Source organism: Hemitrygon akajei, unplaced genomic scaffold, assembly GCF_048418815.1.
Source record: "Hemitrygon akajei unplaced genomic scaffold, sHemAka1.3 Scf000098, whole genome shotgun sequence".
NCBI classification, from domain to species: Eukaryota; Metazoa; Chordata; class Chondrichthyes; order Myliobatiformes; family Dasyatidae; genus Hemitrygon; species Hemitrygon akajei.
In genome coordinates, this window is record NW_027331984.1 from 2,472,266 (window position 1) to 2,481,202 (window position 8,937).

General features: G+C 45.5%; 2 non-coding genes across 2 annotated transcripts; both read left to right on the plus strand.

The window, feature by feature from the left end:
* Positions 1–5,175: 5,175 nt before the first annotated feature.
* Positions 5,176–5,269, plus strand: trnai-uau (transfer RNA isoleucine (anticodon UAU)). The gene is made up of 2 exons: positions 5,176–5,213; positions 5,234–5,269. It is a non-coding gene; the product is annotated as a tRNA-Ile (tRNA).
* A 1,556-nt stretch (positions 5,270–6,825) lies between these two features.
* Positions 6,826–6,898, plus strand: trnav-cac (transfer RNA valine (anticodon CAC)). The gene has a single exon. It is a non-coding gene; the product is annotated as a tRNA-Val (tRNA).
* Positions 6,899–8,937: the final 2,039 nt, after the last annotated feature.

Genomic DNA, 8,937 nt, shown 5'->3' on the forward strand with positions numbered 1-8,937 from the left:
GAGGGGAAACGTTACAGGACCGTGTACAGAGAGGCTTCTCACCCATTTTGGGCCTATGAGGCGTAGACCGCGAGTTCTGGGCATTCATCTTGTCCTCATCTTCCCGGGAGGATGTGAAGCTTTTTCCGGCGGGTTGCAAACCTCAGACGGCGAGAAGGTTCATGGTGAGCTCACTTCCCCAGCGAGAGGGTGGAGGTGATATCCATGTTCGAGGCAGTCCGATTGACAGGGTCCTGAGGTCAAAGGGGCCGAATGGATGTGATGGAAGGTTGGAGATTCATCTGACCTGCTTGGGGCTGATTCTTGGAGCCGATTCTTGAAGCCAGCAGCAATAAGGTAAATGGGGGTGGGAATGGGAGTCCCGAATTCCCGGGACCTGCGTTTGGCGGTGCTCCTGGGCTCGGGAATTCTGTGGTCCTGATGTCAAAGGAAGTGTGGAGTGAGAGCGCGGTAATGCGACCTTTTGCCGTGAGGAGGAGCTCCTCGGTGGAGAGCAGGGTGTTCGTTGTGTAGTCTCAAATAACTGTTTATGGAATAACACAAATAGCAGACGTGTAAAATATACTAATATTAATATTTTATTGTGATTCACTCTGATCTAGTGGCCTCTAATCTTAAACAGGGAACATGTATTAATCCCGCTGTCCCGTGTCTGTCCTCGCACTAATAGCACAGGCAAGTGTCAACCCCAAAGTAATCCCACTGCACCACGTTTGCCTCAGAGACTTATGTCAATCTCCAAACTAGCGCCATAGCCCTGTTCTCTTCCCACAGGCCCACGACAGTCCCCAAACTAATTCCATTGCACCCTCTCTCCATACCTGTATTCTGAGACTCCAAACTAATCACGCTGTCCTACTAACTCCCCACAGCTCATGTTAGTCCTCGAATCATACGGTCCCACTATCTCCCCACAGCTCTGTTCCAGTTCCTAAAGTAAGTCGCTGTGGAGAGGAGAACCATATTCTTTCGGGCTGGAAACGGACCATAAAGCAGGAACGGTTGTGCTCTGGGAAATACACAACGGAAATGCGGAGGCAGCTCTTCCATGGAGTTCCGGATAGGTTTGTCCCATTGACGCAGGGAAAGGACGGTAGGGTGAAACAACCATGTTTGACAAGAGATGTGGAAAGCCTCGTCAAGAGGAGGAAAGGAACTGATTTAATGTTTCGGAAGCAAGGATAATAAAAGATAGCTCTAAGGCAGGGGTGGGCAAACTTTTTGACTTGTGGGCCACAAAAAGTTCTGAAATTTGACAGGGGGGCCGGACCAGGAGCAGATGGACGGAGTGTTTTGGTAATAGATAGATAGATAGATAGATAGATAGATAGATAGATAGATAGATAGATAGATAGATAGATACTTTATTCATCCCCATGGGGAAATTCAACTTTTTTCCAATGTCCGATACACTTGTTGTAGCAAAACTAATTACATACAATACTTAACTCAGTAAAAAATATGATATGCATCTAAATCACTATCTCAAAAAGCATTAATAATAGCTTTTAAAAAGTTCTTAAGTCCTGGCGGTAGAATTGTAAAGCCTAATGGCATTGGGGAGTATTGACCTCTTCATCCTCTCTGAGGAGCATTGCATCGATAGTAACCTGTCGCTGAAACTGCTTCTCTGTCTCTGGATGGTGCTATGTAGAGGATGTTCAGAGTTATCCATAATTGACCGTAGCCTACTCAGCGCCCTTCGCTCAGCTACCGATGTTAAACTCTCCAGTACTTTGCCCACGACAGAGCCCGCCTTCCTTACCAGCTTATTAAGACGTGAGGCGTCCCTCTTCTTAATGCTTCCTCCCCAACACGCCACCACAAAGAAGAGGGCGCTCTCCACAACTGACCTATAGAACATCTTCAGCATCTCACTACAGACATTGAATGACGCCAACCTTCTTAGGAAGTACAGTCGACTCTGTGCCTTCCTGCACAAGGCATCTGTGTTGGCAGTCCAGTCTAGCTTCTCGTCTAACTGTACTCCCAGATACTTGTAGGTCTTAACCTGCTCCACACATTCTCCATTAATGATCACTGGCTCCATATGAGACCTAGATCTCCTAAAGTCCACCACCATCTCCTTGGTCTTGGTGATATTGAGACGCAGGTAGTTTGAGTTGCACCATATCACAAAGTCCTGTATCAGTTTCCTATACTCCTCCTCCTGTCCATTCCTGACACACCCCACTATGGCCGTGTCATCAGCGAACTTCTGCACATGGCAGGACTCCGAGTTATATTGGAAGTCTGATGTGTACAGGGTGAACAGAACCGGAGAGAGTACGGTTCCCTGCGGCGCCCCTGTGCTGCTGACCACCGTGTCAGACCTACAGTCTCCCAACCGCACATACTGAGGTCTATCTGTCAAGTAGTCCACTATCCAATCCACCATGTGAGAGTCTACTCCCATCTCCGTTAGTTTGTGCCTTAAGATCTTGGGCTGGATGGTGTTAAAAGCACTAGAGAAGTCAAGTAATGTAATCCTCACAGCACAACTGACCCCCTCACCTCATAAGAGAAAATAAAATATCATGGGATATGTAGAAAACATGTGCTTTAATTTCAATTGAAAATGAAAAAATGCATTGCAACAAAATATCTGTCTTTGAAATCCCATGGTATTTAGCTATTTATTGAAATGACTTTTAAAACAGTGAAAATTAAATGAATAAAATACAGCTTTTTTAATAGTAACAGTTATTATTTTAAAGCACTGAAAATTCTGTTATCCTTCAAGATATTATCATCACCGCTCTCCTCCTGACTGTCTTTATTTCAAAAACGGTAGGTGATGCAGGTCTACTTGTCCTGCTCCTTCTTATTCAATTGTCCCCTGTGCCAAAACTCAACAACGACCAGCACAAGGACAGAACAGTGACAGCGCGCCAGTATGCGGAGCGCGTTATTTGATCTGGAGCACATTTTTTATTTTGAGAACGAACGTGCACCTGCGCACTACTCATGTCCATCACTTAACAAAAATGACATGTAACATGTAAGGCTTATTGAAAAAAAAATGTCAAATGCATTTTTTACATAACACAACGAAGAAACTTATTTTTAATTTCAGTGGGAACAGTGTTGTTGGTCTCCCTTTTTAGCCAGCGCATCAAAGTCTGGATTTAGTTTTGTTGTGGCGATTCTCAGGATGGATCTGAGGTGCTGGTCAGTTAACTTGGATCTGTGGCTGGCTTTGTTGATGTTCATGACGCTGAACGCCTGTTCACGCAAATAGGTCGAGCGGAACAACGCCAGCATCTTCTGTGCCGTCCTCCGGAGGTTTGGAAACACCTCTTTACCAAGTGAAGCATAAAAGTCATTCAGTTTAAGAGAGTTGAACTTCTCTTTTAAGACGGGGTCAGACTGAAGGTCGATCAGTTCCAGCTGTAGCTCCTCTGGTGCTGTTTCAGGATCTTGTGACAGGGGACAGGTCACCAACTGAGGTGACTTGTCATTTTTTTCAAAATCAGAAAAGCGACGGCAGAATTCTCTGTGCAGCGCATCCAGTGACTCGCTGTATTTTTTCACATTTCCGCCGGCCTCTTCCAGCGTGGCTAGTGTGGGAAAATGAGTGAATAACTTATTCAAATTTGCCTGGTGAAAAAAGCCAGCTTGGATTTAAAGGCTTTCAAGTTTGTGTACATGTCATGCACAAACTGATCCTTCCCCTGTAGCTTCACGTTCTGTTCATTCGTGTGTGAAAATATATCCACAGCAAACGCAAAGTCACAAAGCCAGCTCTTGTTGCTCAGCTCAGGAAATTCGCCGGCCTTCCTCAGTAACTCCAAAAATGCACCGATCTCCTCTTTGAGCTCCCATACTCGTTGAAACACTTTGCCCAAACTTAACCAGCGGACACGGGAGTGATAAAGTAGGTCTTGCTGATCCGCATCAGTTTCTTCCAGGAACGTGATGAACTGACGGTGCTGAAGTCCCCTTGCACGTATAAAGTTGACAAGTTTTACGACAGAATTCACAACATGATTCACCTGTAATACCGATTTACATAGAAATTCCTGGTGGATGATGCAGTGAAGGAAAATAACATCCTGGTCAGGATTTTCATCTTTCACTTTATTCTGTATTCTTCTCAGCAGGCCGACATTTTTCCCTGTCAAATTAGGAGATCCATCTGTGGTGACGTTGATAAGTTTACTCCAAGGGAGCTTCATATTTTCTATGACAGCAGACACCCGGTCATACAAGTCCTCTCCCCGTGTTTTTACTTTCAGAGACTGTCAAAAACTCCTCCGTTATTTCAAAAGTATTGTTAATTCCTCAGATAAAAATGAGGAGCTGAGCAGTGTCTTTTACATCGTTGCTTTCATCCAGTGCTAATGAATATAACGTGAACGACTCTGCCTTTTTATTTAAGTCGCTGGTTATATCTTCATCTATCAGTTCCACACGGCGAGTCACTGTCCTGCGTGATAAACTGATATTTTCAAATTTGTCTTTGCTCTCCGGACACAATACACCTGCTGTCTCCACCATACATTCTTTTAAAAACTCGCCTTCAGACAGAGGCTTGCTGGCCTTTGCTAATTTGAATGACAGCATAAAACTCGCCTTGGTACTTGACTGATGAATGGCAGTTTGACGGTGAAAAAAAATTTGTTGAGCCTGTAAATTAGCTGCCAACCTCTGAGCATTAGCTTCCCGTTCTTTCGTTGACTGGTTGCTAGCATAGTTGGCATGTTTTGTGGCAAAGTGACGGCTGATATTATATTCTTTAAAAACCGCCACAGTCTCTTGGCATATCAGGCATACAGCAGTTGATCGGTGTTCGGTAAAAAGATATTTAGTTGTCTACTCCTTATTAAACAGCCGACATTCTCTATCCACTTTTCTTTTCTTAGCTCCACTCATCTTTACAGAAGGGGTGAGAGGTCAAAGAGTAAAGCACAAATGTGGAATAATACGCTGCACCTCAACAAAGGTCAATGCATATAGAGTGCGTCATCTATTGGGAAAACGCCAGAATTGCGGGGAAAAAACGTTAACAAGGTTTATTAATATAATTTCATCAAGTTCTGCGGGCCGAATTAAAAAGCTTAACGGGCTGCATATGGCCCCCGGGCCGTAGTTTGCCCATGCCTGCTCTATGATATCTGTAAATTTCTTCTAAATTTTATTTCCATATGTAAAAACTCGCATTTGCAGCAGTGGGCTCTAGTGGCGCAATCGGTTAGCGCGCGGTACTTATATGACAGTACACGGCGGAGAAATGCCGAGGCTGTGAGTTCGAGCCTCACCTAGAGCACTTGTGATTTTTAATGCTTGCAATGCCCTGGTGACTTGACGACTCTCAAGCTGAGCATTCCACTGAAATGTTACATTTGATTTTGTGTTTCTGAGACACCCCGCTTATTATTTGTGTTTAACTTCGAATCGATGCACCTTTGATTTTGATCTGAGAAGGCGAGTGTGAGTTTACAAGCGTTGCTGGAGATCCTCCCTTATTCACTAAAAGGCATGAGCCCGCAGGGCTACAGACAGTCTTCCTGTTTGGTTCTTTAGTTCAACACGCGTAGCCTCACTTCCCGTTGTTGAAAGTGTCTGAGAAGATGGTTCATTTGCTGAATCAAGGCATCACGCGTACCCCACATTCCTGTCTTCTTAGTTCAATTAACCAAATGGCGAAGCAACGAACCCTACCCTTCCTGAAACCATGCTTCAGAAACCCGCTAATTACACCTCACCTTGGTTCGTTGTGCTGTCGAATAAACTCAATATTCACTTGCTTCGTCGAATTGTTTTAGGCACACGCGAAAAAATAGATATTGATCGTAGCCTAAATGGCCGCAAATGGTATCGGGATGCTGATCTCTCTCTCTCTCTCTCTCTCTCTCTCCTCTCTCTCTCTCTCTCTCTCTCTCTCTCTCTCTCTCTCTCTCTTCTCTCTCTCTCTCTCTCTCTCTCTCTCTCTCTCTCTCTCTCTCTCTCCTCTCTCTCTCTCCTCTCTCTCTCTCTCTCTCTCTCTCTCCATGAATCTGCAATCTGCATTATTTCTGGACCGAATTATAAAATAATTATCACATGTCCAGAGTTCACCAAGCCTCTATTAAAGAGACGACACCTCCCTCTATTCTACTGACGTCCTTCCGGCGGGAGAGAGATCACTCCACAGCGACCTCAGAGCTGATCAACTTGCCGCTCCGTTCCTGAAGGCTGTGGTTACCAATATAATTTTCCTTCACAATGGGTCGTTTAATTGGCCGTTAATGTCTTGGTCTTGTTGCGATCCGAAGGAACAGATTGGACGATGATCATTAATGAAATATCAGGGTGATGGTGTTTCTGGTGTCAGTGCGGACTCGGTGGGGACGATTGGCCGTGATTCGTTACTGTACAGCTGGCATCATCTCACAAGTAACCCTGGGTTGTAACGCGTCATGTTGTTTATAAATGTATCGGCACATGGTTCACTCGCTTCAATTAACTTGTAATCTGAGGTGATGAGAACGGACGAGAGAGACAGGGTGAGAAAACTTAACCGTACTGTTAAATTTATCACGTGGGCCGGAGCGCCACCCTGTGGAGACTGCGGGAAGCTAGAGTACCGAAGTTGTGTTAATTCCTTGGCTCACACATGCAACATAGTTCATTTAACTGTTTCATGTCGCGCCTTAACCAACACCCCACAGGAAATTGTTAATACCTATCTCTGTATTTGGTGCATAAATGTAATATTTGTTACTGAAAACGGAAAGGAACGGTGGGCAATATTTTGTACTTATTGTTGTACTTCAGAGCAGGCTGGGGAGGGGATGTCTGAGGTCATTGCTCATTAGCACAGAGCACTGAGCGCTTTGCAGGGTTTCTGTGGTGTAGTGGTTATCACGTTCGCTTCACACGCGAAAGGTCCCCAGTTCAATCCTGGGCAGAAACATTGTTTGGGCTTCAGTGTTTGGGATGAACTTGAGACTCAACTTTTCAGTCTGTTTTCAAGTGTATTGTCTGGGCATCAATGTGTAATTATAATGAACGTTGGGTTTTCTATCAGTAGCGCATTGTATTTCAAACCTGGCAAAGGTAAATTAAAGAAAGAAGAATTAATAATAATTATATTTAATTTACAGGAGAACATAAACGGATTTAAACCTAAGGAGGTTCGTGGATAACGTACACTGTGTAATGGAAGAATTAGCCTTCAAACGTATTGTCATGTATTGCCGCATGAGGATGCATTGTGGTTTCAACGGAGCTCACATCTCAGATGTTCCCATCCAGAGAAACATCAGGAAGAATAACCGTGTGCTGCAAAATTTCAAACCTACCGTCAAATGTTAAATCGCTTTCTTTTTCCTTCCCCCCTGTATTCCATTCCTTCCTCGTCTCACCATACAGACATCTGTTCATATTCTCCACCACAGTATTCTGGGTTCCAACTTTTCAGTCTGCCTCCCCCACCTTTCTCTCTCTCTCTCTCTCTCTCTCTCTCTCTCTCTCTCTCTCTCTCTCTCTCTCTCTCTCTCACACACACACACACACACGCACACACACACGCACGCACGCACACAGGCACACACACGCAAACACACACACAAACACACACACACACACACAAACACACACACACACACACACACACACACACACACATACACATACACACACACGCTCGCATTCAATCTCTCTGCTTCTCTTTGTTTTCTCCATCGCGAGCAGCATCACCGATATGCGATCACCCACCGTCACCTCGTCCCAAAATAGACAGAGCCACAGTACCCCCCGTTTCCTTGTGCTACATTACCGTCATTCTACAGGAAGGTTTTAACCATACTTTTCGACATTCCCTCAGAAACCCGATGTCAGCGTTGCGACCAGACCTTTCGCATTGGATCTTTAACAGGAATGGAATGTGCGATACCAATAGTAAGAAATTTGACTTCTGTCTGCGCTGCAATATCATCGGAAGATCACAGCCACTACACGTCGTTTACGCTGCGGTGGAAACAGTTGGTAACATCAACACCTAATACTTTCAGGACTCGAATCTGCGATCCGCCAGAGTTTTAAACAAGTTGCAGATTAATCTCCTGACTTTTGACCTCAATGCCCTTCTCTGTGCCTCTGTCAGGATCAAGCGTCAAGCTGACGGCCATCGCTCCAAGGCCCCACATTACCGACAGGGACAGCGTGTGTGGTTTTTAACTTCAGACCTACCGCGCAAGGTGGATTCCCACAAATTCGCCCCGCCCCGCTTCATCGGCCTCTTTGCCATTGCTAAAGTCAGCAGCCATGCTGCAGTCCGTCTCAAACTCCCCTCCATTCTCCGCCGTATTCATCTCACTTTCCATGTCTCCCGCAGAAAGCGTATTATAGGCCACCACTGTGACTTGACACAAAACCCCCCTCCCTCCAGGCTCATTGATGGGTCAGAGGTGTTCACGGTGCGTCGACTGCTGGACGTTCGTCACCGGGGGCGTGGCCTCCAGTACCTTGTGGAGTAGGAGGGCTACGGACCTGAGGAGAGGTGCTGGGTCCCAACCCGTAATATCCTGGAGGCCTGCCTCATGAGGGACTTTCATCGCCAGCACCCAGCTCTATCCGCCGCGACGCCAGGAGGCGTCGGTAGTGTGTGTGTGGCGGGGGCGGGGGTACTGTCAGTACCTCCAGTTGATCTCTGTCTTTTTGTGTGTTTCCTCCAGCCGGTTCGTACCATCTAAGCTATTGTCATTTGCTCCGTTTTTGTCCTTATCCCGTTAGAGCATTCCTATCTATGGACTGTACAATTACATTTTGAATGTTCTGAAAGTGTGTTCCTCAAACACATCCTCGGGCAGCTCGTCCTTACTCACTTTACTCACTTACTCATTTTATTGGTTAAAAGTGGTCTCCCCACTTTATATTAATTCACTGTCGTCACCAGAAGTCAATGTCTATTAGTAAATGATTCTCACTGATAAGTCTGCAGAGCCAACAGTA